Source organism: Pelodiscus sinensis, chromosome 3, assembly GCF_049634645.1.
Source record: "Pelodiscus sinensis isolate JC-2024 chromosome 3, ASM4963464v1, whole genome shotgun sequence".
NCBI lineage: Eukaryota > Metazoa > Chordata > Testudines > Trionychidae > Pelodiscus > Pelodiscus sinensis.
Genome location: NC_134713.1, coordinates 148,019,657 through 148,042,390, shown reverse-complemented (window position 1 = coordinate 148,042,390; position 22,734 = coordinate 148,019,657). Strand labels below are relative to the sequence as shown.

Below are 22,734 nucleotides of genomic sequence, written 5' to 3'. Positions count from 1 at the left end.
CAAGGCCGGCACCGAGGTAGAGGCAAGCGGTACTGGTCCCACAGGGGATGGTCCCGCTGCATAAGCGACCGGTGCCAGCTGATCACGCTGGTGCAGAGGCGAAGCTGGTTCCAGCACGGCCTCTGGCGTAGGCGACCTCGACCTCTCTGCCTCAACCGACGATGGAGGGGAGGTAGTGAGGCTAATAAAATCATGTGCCGCCTCAAAAGTGTCCGGCATGGAGGAACGGTGCGAGGGTAGCTGCCCTGGGCTGGGTGATCATCCCGCTCGCTTATGCTGCACAGTAATAGACGAGGACATGCTCACCAGAGACTCGGCACTGCGGTTGGACTTCTAGCTGGGAGACCTACCACGGGACGTTCTTGATCTCTTCGGTGCAGGGGAGTGAGAACGGTGCTGAGCCCTTGATACTGAGGCCCACTCCCAAGATGGAGCGCCATGCATGGACGATGGTGCACTGCGCACCGCAGAGTGTCCAGTCGGTTCTGGCTGTAAAGCCGCCTCCATGAGGAGAAGTTTTAAACAAGAGTCCCTCTCCTTCTTCGTGCACAGCTTAAATGACCTGCAGATCTTACAGGCGTCTGTTAGGTGGCCCTCACCCAAACACTTCAGACAACTATCGTGAGGGTCTCCTTTGGGCATAAACTTCGCGCACACAGTGCACGCCTTAAAGCCTTGCGGCCCTGGCATTCCTCACCCCCAAAGGGGGAGAAGAAAAAACAAAAAGCCACTAACTATCTAACTAATTTGAACTATTTACAACACCAAGAGAAACGGGGACCATTAACTGCTCTAACAGAGAGACACGCTCCAATGACCGTCACAGGCGGTAAGAAGGAACTGAGTAGGGGGAGCACCGGCAGGGGTACTTATGCCCCGCCATGGCGGCCCCACTCCAGGGGGCACCATACCGGCGCTACGGGCACCGCTAGAGAAAACGCTCCGGAAGACGCAGTGCACGCAGTGCGCACACTTAATTCGAATAGACATGAGCAACCACTCGAAGAAGAAACACTGATCTATACCAATGCACTGACTTAGCTATGGTAGTTGGCACAATGGAGGAGTATCAAGAGGCCAGCCCCCTCAACAGTCTGGAAGCCCTAAAGTTGGGGTACGTGCCCGCTTTCCGCAGGGCAAATACAACCCTGCAGACTCAGCTCCCTCTATTATGGTAAATATGGCCCTGTCGGCCTAGTCCTAAAGTACAGTCCCTTCTAGCAGGGTAAATATGGCCCTGCCAACCTCCTCCCAAACACACTCCCCTCTCTCGGGGTTACAATGGCCTAGCAGCCTAGCCCAAGAGAAGCCTCCCCGAATGCTGGGGAGTGGGATTGTTGTGGGGTGGGGAGGTATGGGGACCCGGGCCCTCACACTCCACCAGGTCCCAGCCTAGGGCCCTGTCAGCAGTGAAAGCCCCCACTGCCTGCTCAGCGGGGCTTCACACCGAAATGCGTCGAGCTCCTGGGGGACAATCCTCTGACCTGGGCCACTTCCTACCATCCCCAGTGCTGCTCCACTCTTTAGGTGTCGCTCGGTGGGTTGGACCCTCGTAGACACGTCCTCCCAGGCTGGGGCTGTCGCCGGGGTTGCTGCTCCTGGGGCGGCTGCAGCGACTGCTGCCGGGGTTGCTGCTCCTGGGGTGGCTGCAGCTGCAGGGGCTGATTAGGAGCTCCAGCCTGAGCCCCTTCCCCCCCTGTGGCTTCCTGGGCTTTTATACCCAGCCTCTCTCTCAAGCATGCCCAGCAGGGTCATGGGGGTGGGGCCTTCTTGGCCAGCTGGGCCACAGCAACCCCTTGCTCCTCAGTGCGGGGCAAATACACTCCGTCATGCACCCTGCCCCTTAACTGGCCCGTTCTGTCCCAGCATCCCCCTCCTCTACTCGCGAGAAAAAAAATCTGCATTTATATGGTCCCTACTCAGCTAGTGGGCCACGGTAAAATCATACGGCTGTAAGGATAGATACCAATCTCATGATCCGGGGGTTCATCTCCTTCATGCTGTTCAACTACCTTCACAGGGCATGGTCAGTCACTAAATGAAAGGGGTTCCCTAATAGATAATATCTTAATGTGTCCACCACCCATTTCAGTGCCAGCGCTTCCTTCTCTATGGTTGAATACTTCTGCTTGCATGGAAACAACTTGCAGCTCATATACAATACGGGATGTTCTTCCCCCTCGATCTCCTGAGACAATAAAGCCCCTAGTACCGTCTTCATTCTGTAAGTCTGTAGAATGAAGGGCTTAGAAAAATCTGGGTGGAACAAGACTGGGGCCTTAGTTAGCCAGTCTTTCAGGGTCCGAAAAGCTCTTTCACACTCTGGTGACCTTCTTCAGCTCTGAATTCTTAGTGAGGTCGGACAAGGGTGCTGCAAATGTCGTGAAGTCAGGTACGAAACAACAGTAGTATTCTGCTAATCCTAAGAACTGGCGTACCTGTTTCTTCGTGGTAGGAGTTTTACACTTCTTCAAGGCCTGCACCTTTTCGACCAGTGGGCACAGGGTTCTCGTCCCATCATGTACCCCAGGTAGGTCACCTTATGGTGCTCCAAATTACATTTCTCTGGGTTTGCTGTGAGGCCTGCTTTATCCAGGGTCTTCAGCACAGCTTCCAGGTGTTGGAGATGTTCGTTCCACGTCTGGCTATAGATCATGATGTTGTCTATATATGTGGCCATATAGAGGTGGTGAGGTGTATAACAGCTGATCCATCAATTGTTGGAGTGTGGCCGCGCCCCCATGTAACTCAAAGGGCATAGTCACAAATTGGTACAGCCCAAAGGCGGTGGGGAAAATGGTCTTCTTCTTAGAGGCCGGTATAAGGGGGATTTGCCAGTATCCCTTCGTCAAATCCAAGATGGAGATGTACTTCCCGTTGCCCAGCTGTTCTAGTAACTCATCAACTCGAGGCATTGGGTAGGCATCAAAGCACAATATAGCATTTATCTTGCGGAAATCGATACAAAACCAAATTTCTCCATCGGGTTTCGGGACGAGGACGATGGGGCTTCTCCATTTGCTGTGAGACTCCTCCTCCACTCCCATTTCTATCATTATCTTTAGTTCCTTCTGAACTGCTCCAGACATCTTCTTGGGTAGGGGCCGGTGTTGATCTCGTACTTTGTGGCCTGGGAAGGTGGCGATATGGTAGTTGACTACGCTAGTTCGCCCGGGTTGGGTAGAGAGGACCTGTGAGAAGTTCTGGACCACCTGCTGTAACTCTGCCCGTTGCTCCTGGCTCAACCCTTCTCCCATAGTGACCTGGGATGGCCCCAGGGAGTCTTCAACTAAGGGCTGGTGGGTATGGAGCAATCAACAGGCCTTCAGACATATTCTACTTGTTTAGGAGGTTTATGTGATATGTTCGCACCTCCCTCTTCCTCTCTGTTAGTCTGACCTCGTAGTCTACCGGCCCCACATGGCGCACCACTTCAAATGGGCTCTGCCACTTCACCAATAGCTTGGATTCTTTTGAAGGCAGCAAGAGAAGTACATGGTCTCCCGGCTTGAAGGATCAGAGTTTCACTCCTTGGTTATAGTAGCGGGCCTGGGTCTCTTGGGCCTGTAAGAGGTTAGTCCTGTCAAACTCGCTCAACTTTTTCAGGTGCTCCTGTAGCTGCAACACATAGAGTACTGTGCCCATGACCTGGGACTCCTGCTATTCCCAATTTTCTTTTAAGAGGTTGAGTATCCCCCGGGGTTGTCACCCATAAAAGAGCTCAAAGGGTGAAATGCTCGTAGATGCGTGGGGTACCTCGCATACTGCAAGCTGTAGGACCAGGAGGAGCTTATCCCTGTTGCAGGGGTCCTCCTCCACAAACTTCTGAAGCATCGATTTCAGCGTTTGATTAAAACACTCCACCAAGCCATCTGTCTGCTGATGGTACACTGTAGTCCTGTGGGCCTGGATATTTAGCAACCGACATAGCTCGGCCATCAGCCTGGAAGACACATTTGTTCCCTGGTTGGTCAAGATTTCCCTTGATACCCCGAGTGGGCAAACAGCTTGAGAAGCTCCGCCTCTATGGTATGGGCAGTGGTATTCCGCAATGGCACGGCCTCAGGGTACCGAGTGGTGTAGTCCACTACCACGAGAATGTATTGTCACCCAGAGCTTGCCTTCTCCAGAGGCCCAACCAGATCCAGGTCGATCTGTTCAAACGTTTCACTTACCACAGGCAATGCTACCAATGGGGCCTTCGGTACTCCCTTTTGGCTAGCACTCTGGCATTCGGGACAGGACTCACAAAAGTCACATACCTCACGGTGTATTCCCAGCCAGAAAAATCTGACCCACCCACTGCAGGGTCTTCTCCCATCCCAGATGCCCAGCCCAGGGGTTCGCATGGCCCAGATGCAGCATGCCCTTCCTATATTTGGCAGGGACCAGGAGCTGCCACATCTCCTCCCCAGTTTGTGGGTCCCAGACCACCCGGTAAAGGCGGTCAGCTCGTACTTGAAACCATGGGCCTTGGGGCCTATGGGTGTCTCCTTCCTTGCGTTCCAACTCTCTTGCCTGCTCCCAAGTTCGACTCAACATTGGGTGTTCCCTCTGGTCTTTTACGAAGTCCCAGCCACTCTCCTCTCCTCTTCTAGATTGGCTTCCTGGCCGGTCTGTCGCTGAGGCTGTGGCTGCCAGGTTGCTGCTCCTGGGTCAGCTGCGACCGCAGGGGCTGATTAAGAGCTCCGGCCTAAGCCCCTTCCCCTCTGGCAGTCAGTCCTGACTGAGTGGCTTCCTGGGCTCTTATACCCGGCCTTTCTCTCAAGCATGCCCAGCAGGGCCATGGAAGTGGGGCCTTCTCAGCCAGCTGGGCCAGGGCAATCCCTTGCTCCTCAGTGCGGGGCAGATACACCCCATCACAAGGAGCATATAGGCAAGACTCTGCCTGCTCTCCACCACCTGGAAGGGAAAAAAAGTCAAAGCTCCCTTGAGGCTGCTGTCCTACTTGTGATCTAAGTAGCCAGAGGAAGCTAGTACAGTCTTCTCCCATGCAGGCCAAGCCAGGCCAGTTTTGTATTGATCACAGAGCAAAGATTTTATTAATTCCCCAGTATTTTTGCTGGACTCCCATGCCTGCTAAAGGATATGCCTGAGTTAAACTATCGTAGAGGAAGACTGAAGCACTTCCTTCTGCATTGAATTACTTTTTAAAAGTTTGAGGCAGTGACTGTGAATTTTTTAAACACATCATTCACCAGTGTACATTTCTTTCAAAACTTTTTTTGCATCAACACTAATATTCCCTTCCTAGTTCTGCCAAATCAAAATAAAAAAATCAGTTCAAAAATATAAAATAATAAACCTTTCAGAGCTATTTACTCAGCTTGTGAATAAAGTCTGTAACAGTGATCCAGTGACACCTACACCGATATGCATTATATCACTCAGATACTTTTCTTGGTCTCTTTTAATCAATTACTGTGAAGTATAACACAATATAAGTCTTATGTTTATCACAGCACCCAATGCTACATAAGCTACGCCAGCAGGTTACATTGGCTGAATTACTTTGTTCAGATGAGAATCTAAATAAAAAATTATTTCTGGATCCCTGCAGTGCCTATCCAGTGTCTAGAGAGAGAAAACTAGTTTTGTGGTTAAGGTGCTCGTCTGACAGTGAAAAACATCCCAAATTGACATATCCATGGGAGAATCATTCCAGGCCAACATACTACAATCCTTCCCTTCCCTGCATTCCAATCATTTTGGATCACTGGTATCTGCTGGTTTACAAGATTACAGCAGTTTTCAAGAGGCCCTGATTTATGCCTGAGAACAGACTGGCATTCAGGCAGGATTCAAGATGTAAGTGTTGCTTAAAACCATATATACACATAATCCATCCCCTGTGCTGTGCAGATCTCAGATATATCCAAATTTCTAGGCCACCTAATTTACACATTAGATGTAACTATGTAAACACGTTTTTTTTTTTTTTTTTTTTTTTTTTTTTTAGGAGAGAGAGCTCGCTATACTTTAAGAGATTTGCAGATAGTACTTCTCAGCGTTAAAAATAATTCCTACAGGGTTTTAAAATCCCTAACAAAGAAAGAAACTGTCACTGAGTAACACCACATTAGATGATCAATAGTAATATCTCTAATTAGTTTTTTTTTATTTAAACCTCCTTACAGATTATATTTAACCTCTTTATACTGCAACAGGTCATGAATATAGGAATCACCTAAATTAGACATATTGCCCACCAATAGATACATAGCCAAAGCCAACAGCAATACAATACATACTCACTACAATTGAACCAAAAGGCTCCATGTGAAATAAGGTTGATTTCACCAGCATTTCATTCAAAATGGAAACGTTGTGACAATACTGAAACATCCCGTTTTAACATTTTCAGAATTTGTTTGTTGGTTTTGAAATGATTTTTGGTAAACAAAAACAGTCTAAATCAACCCCAAAGAAAACAAAAAACCCAGATTTTTTTCTTTCAGAGAATTTTTTAAAAATTTCAAGCCTTGTTTTTATTAAGGATAAAACAAATTTCAGAATCTCAAAAACCTCTGTAAAATGAAATTACTATTTTCTGTACAATTTTAATACCCACAAGAAAATAGTAAAATAATAAAAATAAAATGCTTTTCATCGGATGATCTCAAAAAGTTTTACAAAAGGAAATCCATGTTACAGAGCAAGAAACTGAGGAACCAGGACACAAGTTGTCCAAGGTCACCTAGCAGTCCAGTGGCAGGAAAAATATATCCGCCACTTGGGTCCTAGGACACTGCTCTACCCACTAATCCACACTATTAATACTACCTATGAGAAAGGAAAAGTCCCTTTATCTTTTTAAAAGAAATCCTACCATGCATAAAACAGGACATATGCTGCATTGGTTTAAAAAAAGGTTAGCTAAATCTTAACTTTTAGTATGAAGCACATTTGTTAAATAGGCATCCTAATGGTGTTATTGTCGCTAAAAACAGAGACTTGAAAATGCTATATATATTATTACACATTATCTACCAACTGCAAGAATGCGGTGCTAAAACTACCTCAAAACACCTCAGGTAAGGTAATTGCTACTAATGGATCTGAAGTGTGTAGAATTGGGCATTATTACTCAGTCATCACATTCTCGAATCGGTGAAACCATTGGATATTGTAGGTACGAGGCTCACTCATCTCTCAATCATGGGAGAAATTTGAGAAAGGGGGCAAGCTCTCTCTCATTTTGCATTGGAAGAAAGATTCAACGACAAGCCAATATAATAGGCACCTCTTTGCACTTCTGTAGCTAAGATGGGGTCAGTAATTGCTTTCTAAGCAATTGTTTTCAAAGCTTTGGGAAACATCTGCAACAGTTAGCTCCAGAATCAAATCTCACCAGGAAGATATGAACACATGATTTCATTTTTTCTGCTATTCATACATTTAAAGGAAACAGTGGCTCAGTAGGCATCAAAAAGAGAACTACATGGAGATAAATGTGAGCTTGGGTGGCACGTTTAGATCCTAATTTAGGCCCCACTCCTGCAACTTGCTCCATCCCTGAACCTGTCTAGAGTCTTTACTGTCTTCAGCTGGGCTCCATATCATCCAGGGGAATGATGCACAAGTCAGCTGGCTGGCCTGGGGCTGTGGATCTGAATTTTTCCAAAGCCCATATGAATTTGAAGCTAAATGGTTTGGGTCATCTCTCAGTCCTGTACAGTAAAAGATAAAATGAAAGTTTACTAGATTTAGGTTGTTTATGGTGAAGATTGATTCAATTTATTTTTAAGTAAAATTCCTGTTTGGGATAGATGCCCACAAACCTTGTGGGTCTGTATTTAGCCAAGTTTTCAAATCTCAAATCTAAGGTTTGAGATTGGGGTAATTTGTTATTATATTTGAAGAACTTTTTTTATCTTTTGGCATTGGTGCAAAATATGATCACTTAATTATAAACAAAATATGGCCTAATATTATTATCCAACACATTTCAGATTCTTCTGATTATCTTGGAGGAAAGAAATAAAAATAGCCAAGACAGTTTTTAGAATTGCTGTTTCTGTGCAACTAAAGAGAGCTCAAAGAAATTTCTTAAAGATGTTTATAAGACATAAAACCGTATTCACCTGATTACTATTACAGCTGAGGAGGCATATTCCTGAGCTAATCAATACAAGAGTTGGATTTGAGTATCTTTATGTTGTCAGGATCCAAAACATCTCAGCTTGGACCTCTCCTTCTCTGTGGTGATTGTTTACCCTTTGTGTTTGAAGATGAGACTCACTCAGGGACTTCCTTTGCAGTACTATTAAACTGGTGCCCCTATGTCCAATGACAGCTAGATGGGAGGATGGCTATTTTTTTAGAGATGTGATTTTATAATCTTTAGCAACACACTAATGAAATAGTTGTTAAGCAAATTTTAAACTAAGGATTTGTAGACCAGCACAGATAGTATATACCTGGGGTTGGCAAATGCCTGAAAAATAGCTTCATTACTACTTGAATGGCTCTTTCACAGGTTCATGTTCTGTTACGTCTGGCAGGATTTTTCAGTTTTAAGGTAACTAGATTACCTCTGGAGGAAGCAGAGCCAAAGAACAAGGATGGGAAGAGATGGGTGTGTGGATATTAAGACCCAGTGGTGCCCCATGCATTTTGTGTATGGGTAAGGACGGCCCTGACATCACTGGTCGGTTTGGTTTCTGTGAACACAGCAGTGGCTGAGCAGCTCAATTTCAGTTGTGAACAGTCTGTGGCACACTGAACAAAAATGCTGCTACAGGTTACTTGTGCACATTCTGCTGTTGCAAGATTTACGTTGCTGGCTGCTCTGCCTCAGCCATTCTCCCCTGCTCATAGTATACGAGATAGAAAAAGCATGACCCAAAATCCTGGGTGAGTGTTGAACTATCCCAAGGATAACTTGAACGAGTCCTTGAAACATTTCTTCTGGCCACTCTGAGAACACTTTATCTTCTTTCACTTGCTGTAAAAGATCTGCTTGGGAAGTCACTCATATGATTCTCAGGTGGAATGGCCTGCCCATCTCATCTGTGATTTCATCAACACAGTATGGACTCTCAGAATCCCTGCTCATCCAAGATCCTCAGTATCTGGTGCCTTGTCTTGCCATCTTCTCCTCATCAGTTTCTTCAGCCAGACCATGTAATTCAGCTTCCTAGCATGGCACCTGTACACCATCCAGGTGTACATGCAAACATCAGAGATGGCAGCACAATGGCTTTGTAGACTTGCTGTTTTGTTTGTTGATTAATGTCTCTATGATCCCAAATGCTGCAAGCCAAAGAGCAATAAATCCGTACTCTGTGACAGTCAGACTCAGGGCAGAGCTACACTACAGGGTTATGTTAAGTTAAGTTCCACAGTTCCAGCTATGTGAATAACAGGGATTTGGGCTTATTTACCTTACAGAAGAAAAGAGTGAGGGGGGATCTGATAGCAGCCTTCAACTTCCTGAAGGGAGGTTCCAGAGAGGATGGAGAGAGGCTGTTCTCAGTAGTGAGGGATGGCAGAACAAGGAGCAATGGTCTCAAGTTACAGTGGGGGAGGTCTAGGTTGGACATTAGGAAAAACTATTTCCCTAGATGGGTGGTGAAGCACTGGGATGGGTTCCATAGGGAGGGGGTGGAATCTCCATCCTAGAGGTTTTTAAGTTCTGGCTTGACAAAGCCCTGGCTGGGATGATTAAGTTGGGATTGATCCTGCTTTGGCCTCCAAGTTTCTTCCAATTATTCAAAGGAGGAACAGCATGCAATTTTTCATTTTAATTCTCCCCTCCGTACCATTATTTCCCTCTCCCTCCCCACCCCCAAAAAAGAGAAAAAATAAAATGGGAGATGGAAGAATTTCAAACAACCAAAATATTAGTTTTCAGAAAAATCAAAGCCTACTTTAGAGTTTATTTTGTTGAAAATATGGAAATGTGTGTGAACATATGTTCTCTGACAGTTTTGTTGCATTTTAATGGAAAATATATATTGCATTTTCTAGAGAGTCCTAATCAGAACTCAGAGCACAAGAAACTATACAACTGTGGAAAAAAACTGCTTTTCTCCTTCAATAACTGCAAAACAACCCAGTATAGTGCAAGATTGACAATTCCATTCTAGTCTGAGAGGTAACAGCTAAAATTAAAAACAATGTGTATGCTGTAAGAGGAAAAAATTAGAAGTAATTTGCCTAAGATATTTTTCTAAGATGAATGCCATAGAAATCCACCTCCAGCAGGTAGATTCACATTTCAAATCTGTCCCGTGACTTTCTAAATTGAGTTTAATCTGCCACCATTTTCTTCCAAAGGATTACGGAAGCTAAGTTTTCCAGAAGTTGTGCGTTCCAAACAGGTGATTACATACTCTACTCAGAGATAAAGTTCATTTGCTCACACACGTTTCAGGATGAGATTTTTAAACCAAAAATGTCTAGTAAGGGCCTGAATTTTCAGAAGTTCTGTGCCCTCACAACTACCACTGGAGCCAATGGGAGCCACTACGGCCTCTGAAATCAGACCTTTGCCTAACTGGAGGAAAAGCCACTTCAAATATTATAACTGAAGACCTACATGAGAGAACACAAGAAGCTTTAAATGAGAGACACAAAGTATTTCTTGCAACATACAAGCAGGCTTTCTGTGTAGGGGCATGATCTACAATACATCTTTAAACTGAGGCAGTTGATTTCCAATTCCATAACCTCATCCAAAGCCTTCTGAAATTAATATTAAAAAGGTGTCAGCTGAATTCAATAGGTTTTGGATCAGGAACTTGGAGAATGCCAAATTGTCTTAGCTGTAACAGTTTACTCTGTATGTCATCCAAATCAATTAACTAGGGATTTGAGCATGAATGTAATTTGAACTATAAAAATGGATTAATAAAAAAGTAGTATTAGCTAATTATTAGGCCTGTGAGGGCCATAGCAGCCATTAATAGAATTAATCTTTGAAGTCAGTGACTCACAATATGTGTTTCAAGTCAGTCAGTCATAGGTAAAAAGCAGCTGATTGTAATTGAGTGGGAGGAGCCAAATCCTTGTAATTTATACCAGTAAATTCTAAGTACTAGGCTAGCTAGCAAGAGGCTCAATTGAAGAAGCCCTCCCCTAACAGAGGAGCTGTCTCTAAAAAGCAAAACAACCGAACTATAACAAGCACATACCAGCTATAGTCGAACTGATGCTGACCACATTTTAACTCAGTGCACAATTCAATACAGACTATATTCTGTACCACTGCAGAGACAGTTATTAAATTTGGGCAAATGTTTGCCTTCAAAACAAGTTTTCTACAAAAACTTAAAAAGAATATATATATATATATATATATATATATATATATATATATATAATTTCCATATTTTTGTTGAAACTATTATTTCTTCCTCCCACTAAATGCAAAAAGAAAAGAAGAAAGCCCATCAAGAACATCCCCCTCCTTTTATTTTTCTTTTCATCCCTGGCTTTATAAAAGTTAAAGATTTAAAATGTTGTCTGTATCAGTAAAACTATCTATACATATTTTAATAACTAATTGCAAGGTAAGATCTAGGTCCAGCTGATACTCAGTATCTCGTTCACCCGCACTCGCATATGCCCTCAGAATAAACAACAGAAAGTTTTAGTCAGGGTTCAGGCTATTCAATTTACTGCACAAAGTGCAGAATGTATGACTACTTGCCTTGTGCTTAAGTGTATTGTATAGACACATGATGTAGTCAGTTTATGGCTCAAAGAGCCTAAATTCATGGAAGGCCTGGAGACCACCTTTACCTTGAAGGAGTTATGAAAAATGAAACAATTTAGAGGCAGTATTTAGAAACTTTAAGGAGCAGGCCCACTTTGCAACAGTTGGATTTAACTGGAACTGTTCCAAAAAAAGAGACGTAATTGGGTAAAAAAAATTGTACAATTTCAAATTAGTATCCATCCCACAGGGCTCAAAATGGAACAATTTTTTCAAAAATCTTTAAGAAATCTTTTTTGAAATGTTTGAAAATATTCAGATTTTATCAGACCCTCCCACCCTTTCTCCCTATTTTTTCTTTTTGCCATTGAATGCAAAAGGAGAAATGGTGTCTAGAGAGTGTTTGTGATGGGTTCTGTTACAGAGATCCCCTTGAGATGGTCACTTGATGAGCTGAAATAGCACTGCCCTCTGGGGAAATGCACCACCCTGTCCTGCTGAGCCAGATCTTCCAGTGTGCTTCAGCGGTGGCACAGAGTTGAGATCAGAGGCACAGCCCCCAGCAGAGCAGCACAGGCACTAAGGAACTCAGCTCTGCTCTGCGTTCTTCACTTTAAATCTCACTAACAAGTTAACTACGCAACCTATTTCCCTGAGTGTTGAACCCCATAACACCAAAACCCCGCAAACCAGTGTAAACAGGGCAGTCTTTGGCTGACAGTGCAACACATCATACTGAATGCCAGTGAAACTGCACCCTCTTCTGACACGCTTTATTAGCAACAGATAGTTTTATCAACATAAACTTCTTTGAAATGAATGCTAGGTCAGAATTTAAAAATAAAAGGAAAAACTTTTTCTTCTTCCAAACAACGCTTAACAAACTCATGGAATTCATCACACGACAGGCTTCCTATGGTCAGCGAGTGCATCCACAGCTACAGTAGGTACGCTGGATGTATGCTGGATTTAAAGTCTTCAGGGCTGAAGCAGCATTTTGGAATTAGAAAGAAACTTCCCCTTGGAGAAGATTAATTTCATTTGTATTTAAAGTGGGGATTCTTCTCCCTTGGAAAAGTCTGGTACTAGTCAGTATCCAGTCTGTTTGTACAGATCTGTTCCCATATGTAATCGAAGGTGGGGATGGAAGGAATGCCCCTAGTATTATGAATTTAATAGGCTCCACTAACAGAGAGGAAGATAGCTAGATCCTGAGATACTAGGTTTCATTGTTTTATTCTTCGTCCTGACACTGACGCCCTGACAGGTTTAACAAGCCTCTGAACCTTTCTATGGCTATAAATGTGCTCCTCAGAAAATAGGAATAATATCTACCTCTCTCTCCTCTGTAAAGCTCTTTGAGCTCCTTTAAGCAAAGCTCTCTGGAAGTAGAAAACATCATTATAAAAACTACAGCTTATGTTACACAGAACTTTTGAACCCAGAGATGACGCAATGGCCCGTTGCCAGGACAAAGAATATCTAACACCTTGTTTAACAACAGGTGTTCCATGTTATGCACTGGTGAGGTGTACATCACTGAAACCTAAAGACCCAGCAAGACAGTGGTATGGCTATGAACCTGAGCAGTCCTAGAACAAACAGAGCCATAAAATGCTAATTAGCTTCATACATTTGATATGGGCATTTTTATTTATTGACATGGTCAAATTAACAGGCAGCAGTACTTTCATAGCCTTGAGATCAACCAGAGAAAAGTTAGTATTAATGTTCAACCAACCACCATAGCTTGTGTCAACTACAGTCACATTAAAAGCACTTATCCATTGGGTAAGAGAGCAGTTATACATCATGTCTATCTGTTCCCAAACCATAAAGAATTAACTACTACTGTCGGAAGATAGGAAATCTCAGAGTTTTTAGCATCTACAACCACAAGTCTTATTTCTGCACATATATGGTTGAAAAACAGTTTCTTAGGAAGGGCTCTTTTGAATTACAGAACACAGGCTGGTGGGTTTCAAGTCTTTGATACCACCCCATAGAGCTGCCTGTTTTGAAGGAAAATAAGCATTATAGAGAACCTCTCTGTACAGCTTAGCTTAGCTGACCTCATCTCAAACGGCTTCCCTTGCAGCAAGCATGCCAGCCTTTACTGCCCATTTGTTTGCTCCACACTTTCTTCCATGCTGCCCAAACCCTTGCATAAAACAACCTCACTGAACTGATCTGTCCTTACCCTCTCCAACCCCTTATCTTTGAATTCCCCCTTCAAGCACCACTTCTGCCACAGAACAAGAAATCATGAATGGTGGCTAGGTTGAAGGGCAAATGGAAATATTTCCAAAACAAATGTTTGAAAAAGGTATATATTTGTATTGTATCCTTTGCCACTTATCTTTGTATGTCATATAACTGCTTAGATTGTAAACTTTTGCAGGCAGGGACTATGCCATTTATATAGGTACAAGGCCTTGCACAACAAAGCTCCAATCTTAACTGAGGTTCTATCCCATGTTCCCTTTAATCTTTTCCCTCCATGCATGCAATACATTTTATGTGAACTGAGGAATGTGCACCAACAGCAGCAGGAAAAAAAAATCAAACTGAGCACTCGGCTGAGCAACTGGATGACATTTGAATTTCTCCTGAGTTGCAGCACAAGTGCAAAGCTTACATGGAACACTGGTCCTAGGTGTTGCAGTAGTATAAGTATTTTAAATTGAAAAATAAGTTCTAACTTCAACTTTCAAAACAGTTAGAAAAGTTACTCTTAATGCACGGACAGATTTCCAGATATTACCATTTATTATTTGGAGTATCATAATGCTCAGAGACCATAGTCAAGAAGTACTCTGTGTCTAAGCAGCATATAAACAGATTTTAAAAATAATAAGACAGTTCTTGCACCAGAAAGTGCCAGGCTAGGGTTATGACAAGGCATAAACTGTGGGTGGACAAAAGGGGGGAGTAGATTGGAGTAGGATGGAGTGACAAGGCAATGAATAGATTGTATTATTGCAGCCATTCAGAGTGTATGTAATAAACACTGACATATATTAGTGAACAAGAGCTGTTGTCCCTTCAGGCTTGAGTGTTGATTTATATACTTTATCTTTTGCAAGCAAAGCACTCTACTGAATTACACTCTGGTTCTACAGAATTACACCTATCACCAAGAGGCAACCTCCATAGTAGTGGGTAAAATACAGAAGTCGTTATTGTGACACTGGTAGCCACACTACACAACAGTTTAAAGATCAGAAGCGAAGCACCCCTATTCATGTGATGGCCAAACTAATTACACTTAGGGCTCGTCTAGACTACATCCCTCTTTCAAAAGAGGGATGTAAATGAGCCCGATGGAAAGTGCAAATGAAGCGGGGATTTAAATATTCTGTGCTTCATTTGCATATTTGCATCAGATTGCTGTTTCGAAAAAGGGTATTTCGAAAGTGAAACTGCAGTCTAAATGCGGTTCTTTCGGGAAAAAAATCCTTTTTCGAAAGAGCCTGTACTCCTGAAAAATGAGTATGGGATCTTTCGAAAAAGGGGTTGTTTGTTTTTCGAAAGAACCGCTTCTAGACTGCAGTTTCACTTTCGAAATACCCTTTTTTGAAACAGCGATTTGATGTGAATATGAAAATGAAGCATGGAATATTTAAATTCCCGATTCATTTGCACTTTCGATCGGGCTCATTTACATCCCTCTTTTGAAAGAGGGATGTAGTCTAGATGAGCCCTTATTGTAAGAGAAAGGAAAAGAATGCAGACAGGTTTAGGGACTTGAATAGATAACCGGATTTGGGGTTGAAAGTACTCCGTACGGTAAAGCAAAAGATTTTTTAAAATAAGAGTCTAAAATTAGGTTGGGTTGTTTTTTTTTGGTTTTTTGTTTTTTTTGGGGGGGGGGGGAGAAGGGAAAGTCACAATTGTAGCTGCTGGAAACTCAGTGTTTTTGGAAAAGGAAATCATTTATTTAGGTGCCTAACTATGATTTAAGAGACTGAACTTAGGTGCCTTTTTAAAATTGTTTCCATTTTTCATAATTTTGGCCAACACAAGAACATTTAGCAAACCCCAGGGAAAAGATGTTGTGAGTGATCCGCTGATCATATTTGAAACAAACTAACTACTAGAATGCTTAGCCCAGCACATATTTCCACATAAATAATTATAGCATATGATGGAGGTTAGCTATGCCACTCGTAGGTCAACAGAGGTAACATTTTCAAAAATGCATCAAGTTAAGAACAAAAATCCATTTTCAAAAAAACCTGAGTCTTAGTTTCATTAGACTTACCCTCCTACATGCATAAGTCACTTTTGACAATGACACTTTGGATGTTTTTGGAAAGCATACCCCCTAAATTATATTTCAGGTACATATTGCAGACTGGAACTTGAGGAGATGGAAAAGTTGAGTTTATGCACATGTGCACGCGCGCACACACACACATGCACAAAATATAAAAGAACAAACACAACCAACACAGAAACAAAAAACAGGACTATGTAGCACTTTAAAGGCTAACAATATGGTTTATTAGGTGATGAGCTTTCGTAGGCCAGACCCAGGTGCCCACATAGTCCTGTTTTTTATTTCAGCTAGACTAGACGAACACGGCTACATCTCTATTACTAACCAAACACAGAGTTTTCCCTTTGTTTCAGAAGTCAGAATGCCTGTAGCTCAGAGATTTACCTGAGAGGGAAAGTTTCACACAGCACTTCCAAAAAATTGATGGTTAACTCAGGCAAAATACACTGGCAAAATAGAGTTCCTATTGAGTTTGCAAGAGTGGGATGGAAATAGAACTGAAGTTATTAAAGAATTTAAAGATGATGCAGTAAAGCTACGGCAATATGCACATACACCCATACTATGTATGCCAAATAGGCAGGCAATGCATATATGCAATTTACCGGTGCCTAAAATAGCTTTGATATTATGCTGCACAGTTGTCTACAAAATGTCATCGGATACTAACCAAGTCAGGATGCATTTTTTGCTTCTCTCCCCTTTCTTCAAGTCATTGTATAGAAGGGGAGCAAAAAAGGGGACAGCAGTTTTCAGTGTTTATCATTATTATAGGTTATATATACAGAAAGAAAGTTAATTAAGCTTTAAAAATCCATCACACATCAATGACTGCATTTTAATGAGTACAAAAAGTTGAGGTGTTTACTGCCAATTAAAGTGGTTTTTAAATAAGCATTAATTAACACAGAAATTCAGAAGAAAGTTATACCTTGTCAAAGAAAGGCCAGTACAGGCTGTGCACACTTCTGCTCCCATTCATATTCAGATAGTAATTACCAGCAAGCCTATATTTTCCATAATAATGAGGATGGGCTATCATGTCTGTCAAACAAACAACAAAAGTAGCAGGCTCAGAAATACTCTCAACCTGAAGTCAACTTTTTAAAATTTCCATGGCAAGAGTTCCTTCCAAATCGATAGGAACCTGCACTGTTTGTGCAAGGAAGCAAGTGAGGCTCTGAGAGAGAGAGCGAGAGAGAGAGAGAGAGAGATGCATTTATAATCAGAGGCCCTGATGTATAAAGTTTTAGCTCACCTTTGCATTTCCCCAGTCCTGGGGCCAGTTCAGCCCCATAGAACCACTGGCCTAAATTGCCCCTGGTCACAATGGCCCCAAAGGGCCACTCCAGCCACTGGGCCCCACAGGAGCAGTGGCACTCTGGCATCTTCCCTACTCTGGATGTGGTATCAGGGAGGTAGTGTGGAAATGGCTATGCCAGCTCTAAGCCATCTAGGGAAGCCCCCATGCTGGTCGACTCCTCAACTTTGTTGGCCAACCCATACTTATGGCCTTTCAGTGCTGTTGCGACGGATCCAAGAGAGGGGCCTACCTAGAATGTAACGTCATGGCTGAGCTGGTATGAATATGATAAAATAAAACTTTACTTTTTAACTATTACTTCTTATCTGCTTGAACCAGTTAAATGGGACCTGAAAAGAACTTTGTGAAAACAAAGTCTGGGGCTTTTTCTGTCTCTTTATGAAGCATAAAGGGTTTTGTCATTGGTTTATTTTCCCTTAGAAATGGCATGGTCATTTTTTACCTTAACTGTCAGGAATGGCAAGCCTGGTTTTCCCGGGTTTCCCAGGAAGGCTTTTTTGAGTGTGAGATGGAAAAGGAAAGGGGAAAAAGGTAGAAGGTTCAGCTTTGGAGAGCTCTCACATCTTTAAAAAAAAATTCAACAAAAACATCCTTTCCTCCAAAGAGCTCGTTAGTCATTGGAGTTAAATAAAATTTTTAGTCAAATTTGATAATTCCTCTCAATTGCTCACTTTCCATCCCTAGTGATATGTCAGTAACATGTCAGATATGTTACCTGCTGATAAACCAGACAATTGCATTTCCAACAGAAAACCAACCATTTTTGGACAAATCTCTCAGGCTTATCAGGCTTCCTGCCCCTCCAAAAAAAGTCTCCTGCCATCTCTTGGAAGGTCACCTTTTAGAGATGTACCATTAATACAAAACGTAGAACAATATATTGCTTGCTTAATCGATCAGTACCTGTGGGCCTTTACTATTTACTCAGCAGCACTCACATTTAAGAAGATGAGATGCGCTGAAACCCACGGGAATTTTGTCTGACTAAAGAGGATTGAACTGGGCCCTAGTCTTTCTACCATCACAGCACATTCGTAGGGAGAGGTACTTTTATTGCTAGAAATAGTTGAGACATTCAGAGACAGAACGGACATAATATAAAACAGAGTTTCCAGGTTCTGATAGGAAGGAGTGTTGCACATGTTAAATTCCACATTAGGCCTTACAATAATAATGAAAACCTCACCAGACCTCGTGATGTGTGAACTCATTGACACTGATCCATAAGGTGGACAGTAGTAGAGGAAAAAAGAAAGACTAACAAAACCAATCACTCAGGGATACCTAAGAGCACAACATAAACGAGAACAGTCACAAACTAACCCATAGTTTGCAGTAAAATTTCACCATCCAAGGCAGAGTGCATTTAATAAACTTACAGGTTAGAGCACCACAGCCATTTGTTACGGTAACATGACATTTTATATAGGGGAAATGGAAGCTCAGATAAGGAACTACAATTTTAATTACTATAAAACCTATATACGTATGTTCTTTGGATGTACTTGGTCCACCTCTAATTAAAGATAATAAATATACACGTGTGTATATGCAACTCACTGGTGAGTTTATATTACAGGTTATCCTCTGTGCTGATCTTTGGAGCATATGAGCTGTCTCAGCTCCCACCTAGAGAAATTTAGCTCAAACAGCAACAATGCAGTTTTATGTCTGGAGGTCCCTGCATTGGTGCCTCGCATATCAACCAAGATGACAGCCATCACACATTTATTTACTCTTCAGCAACCAAATAAAGAATCCCATCCAGTTCTTTTTAGGCAAAAAGCCCTTGTCTATTTTACACATTTCTATACACAAGAATGCAGTTGTGAAGAGCCAAATTAATAACCACAATTTCAAGGTCAGATGACACTGAGCTAGGGGGAGAGGTAGATACACTGGAGGGCAGGGATAGGGTCCAGAGTGACCTAGACAGATTAGAGGATTGAACCAAAAGAAATCTGATGAGGTTCAACAAGGACAAGTGTAGAGTCCTGCACTTGGGACAGAAGAATCCCAAGCATAGTTACAGGCTGAGGACCGACTGGCTAAGTAGCAGTTCTGCAGAAAATGACCTGGGGATTACAGTAGATGAGAAGCTGGATATGAGTCAACAGTGTGCCCTTGTAGCCAAGAAGGCTAATGGCACATTAGGGTGCATTAGGAGGAGCATTGCCAGCAGATCTAGAGAAGGAATTATTCCCCTTTATTCGGCTCTGGTGAGGCCACATTTGGAGTATTGTGTCCAGTTCTGGGCCCCCCACTATAGAAAGGATACGGACACATTGGAGAGGGGCCAGCCGAGGGTGACCAAAATGATTAGGGGGCTGAAGCACATGGCCTGTGAGGCGAGGCTGAGGGATTTGGGCTTATTTAGTCTGCAGAAGAGAAGAGTGAGGGGGGATTTGACAGCAGCCTTCAACTTCCTGAAGGAAGGTTCCAAACAGGCTGGAGAAAGGCTGTTCACAGTAGTGATGAATGGCAGAACAAGGAGCAATGGGCTCAAGTTACAGTGGAGGAGGTCTAGGTTAGATTTTAGGAAAAACTATTTCCCTAGGAGGGTGGTGAAACACTGGGATGGGTTACCTAGGGAGGTGGTGAAATCTCCATCCCTAGAGGTTTTTAAGTCTCAGCTTGACAAAGCCCTGGCTGGGTTGATTTAGTTGGGATTGGTCCTGCCTTGGGAGGGGGCTGGACTTGATGATCTCCTGAGGTCTCTTCCAGCTCTAGGATTCTATGTTTCTAAGGTCAGCACAGAGCAGGACAAGTGTTTTTCTGCTTGCAAACACCTACACACAGGTAGAAAACACCCACCATAGTTTGTTATTGTCAATACTAACCACAAAGTCCTGGTGAGCATTGAGTCAGCTAACTTGATTCTTCACAATGCAGATACAGTTCTGCAGCGTACTCCAAGGATGTCTACAACAGAAAAACTGGAGAGCAAGAAAAATAAAATGGTGGCAAATTAGTGTATGTGTGTGTGTGGGGGGGGGGAGGTTGAAGGGATATCTGCCTTTAAGGGGTTAAAACTCAGCCCCAGAGAGGGCTGGAGTGGTGGAGCTGTGAAGCCAGCAGCTGAGGCCGGTATGAGCCAATTAGGGCCCACCTGAGGGCAGTGTAAATAAAGGCTCTTGGAGGGGTGGAGACAGACTCATGCTCTAGCTGAGGAGCAGAAGGGACCTAGCTTCCAGGCAAGTTACAGAGTTCCTGACTTAGGCTACGTCTATGCTACAAGTTTTTTGTGCAAAAACCCACGGAGCATCCATACCTCCAGTGCACTTTTGCACAAGTAAATCAACCGTAAGACAACAGAACAGAGGGCTTTTTACGGTGTAGGTAAACCTCCTTCTACGAGGCATAACTCCTTTTTGCGCTACAGCAGGGGTTTCTTGAGCAAATAGAACCTATCCGAAAAAACACAGGTGCATCAGAGCTTTCTTGCACAAGACTGTCCATGCAGTGTGGACGAGCTTTTGTGCAAGAAGTTTTTGCACAAGAACTCTTCCGCAAAAGACTTCTTACGCAAAAACCCTGCAGTTTAGACGTAGCCTTAAAGTAGGGCTGGGGAAGCTCTGGCCAGTTAAGTTCCCAGGCTACAGAGCCTGAAGGAAGGCCTCAGGCTACTAAGGCTGTGGGGGAAGGGAGCAGACAAGATAGGCAAAGGCAGCAGGTCCACACAGCCCTTTGCCAATGCTGAGTGGCCATTTCAGAATGCAGTTTGCCCCTGCAGTAAGGGGGTAGATGAAGACTGGCAGTGAGTCACTGAGGCAAGGTGGGCATAGGGGGTTAGAAGTTCCCAGAGAGGAGGACCCCAGTGTGTGTGTGGGGCATTGCAGCAAAGCAGTACCCAGAGGGAGGGAAATGGGTCCTATCACAGGGGTGGAGAAACATAGGTAACAGCAGGCATGACACCAGCCAAAAGGGGGCACTCCGGGGCAGAAGAGCCAATTTCCCAAGTGACTGAAAGGAGGTGCCCATGGTGGTGAGGTGCACCATATTACAGGTGGTGGAGAATGCGGGCAACTGTGGTCCACCACTGATACAAGGGGACTAGCTCAGACTGGGTGAACCATGCCAAGAGAGACTGAACAGTGGATGGTGGGGATAGTGGATCCCCAGTATATAGATGCAGAGTCAAAGTGACCAAAACAATTTAGGAAAGTGTTCAATTGGAAAGAAAAAAATATTCTAAAAAGTCTAAATAATTTCTTTTGAAATTTCCAAAATGTCTTAACTTTTCATTTCAGACAAATGATTCCTTTTAGAATTTCCCCTCACTATTTTTAAAAGAAAAAGATTTTAAAAATATTGAAATTAAAACAAAATGTTTTCTTTCAGGTCAGTTGAAATGTTTTGATAAACACAAAATGAGTTTGTCCTTTTTTGGACCTGTATCCATACAAAATATTCAGCTACTTCTTCCTTTATTTTTGCATGTAGCCTCAGGCGATTTGGGTGTTATTGGAGATAAATATCTAGCAATAAGATAAAATCACACACATATTTCTCTGATTTTGAAGCAGGCATATTTATTTCTTCCACAAAACTGTATGCTCACTCTCTTCCTTGGGCAAAGTTTTTGTTTTTCACACCCAACTGATTTGGATGTTATTTGTATGCCCCGACTGGCAGGGCTATGTTTGTCTGGCAGGGCTACCTTTGATGATCAAAGTTATATATAAATAAAACAAATCTTTACCTGCATTACTAACAGCACTTCAGAAAGGAGAAACCAATTCACTGCTCATTTCCTGTACTGCACTTACTTTGGGGGCTAAGACTAGACTCTCAGTTGTTCTTTTTGTTCTCATATCCTGCAATATCTTTAATTATGGTTATATGTTTATATGTAATGCCATGCCCGTAGTGTTGTGAATTTACAGGTGCACTATGCCAGTTTAACTAAATCAGTGCAAATGGGAATATAAACCTCAGTCTTAAAGAGAAGTGACTTCTTGCTTGAACGACGAAAAGTCCTGTTGGAACCTTATAGACTAACAGATTTGTCGGAGCATGAGCTTTCGCGGGCAAAGACCCACTTCATCAGATGCATGTAGTGGAAATTCCAGAGGCAGGTACACCTGCCTCTGGAATTTCCACTACATGCATCTGAAGAAGTGGGTCTTTGCCCACGAAAGCTCATGCTCCGACAAATCTGTTAGTCTAGAAGGCGCCTCAGGACTTTCTGTTGCTTTTGCAGATTCAGACTAACATGGCTACCCCTCTGATACTTGCTTGAACGCTACTACTTTGACATCAAAATGGAAGACAGTATTGGCCTTCTGTCCACTACGGACCATTGTAAAGTATTTCTTACACTACTGTTGGTATTGTTTCAGTTCTACCAGATTAGGAACCTTAGTGTAGGATAGCTCGCTGGCTGACGACACAATCTGAAGCACAAGGTCAATTAGATGTGCTCCAAGTGGACATAAAGACAAGGCTGGCATCTCTAAAAACTGC

The 22,734-nt window shown here is 43.0% G+C and overlaps 1 protein-coding gene across 1 annotated transcript in view; it reads right to left on the bottom strand.

The window, feature by feature from the left end:
* Positions 1-5,954: 5,954 nt before the first annotated feature.
* RPS6KC1 (ribosomal protein S6 kinase C1) overlaps positions 5,955-22,734 on the bottom strand; it is a 190,369-nt gene continuing 173,589 nt past the window's right edge. Inside the window, exon 17 of the transcript XR_012902918.1 lies at positions 5,955-7,670. The gene's annotated coding sequence lies outside the window, so the exon portion shown is untranslated. The remainder of the gene's footprint in view (positions 7,671-22,734) is intronic.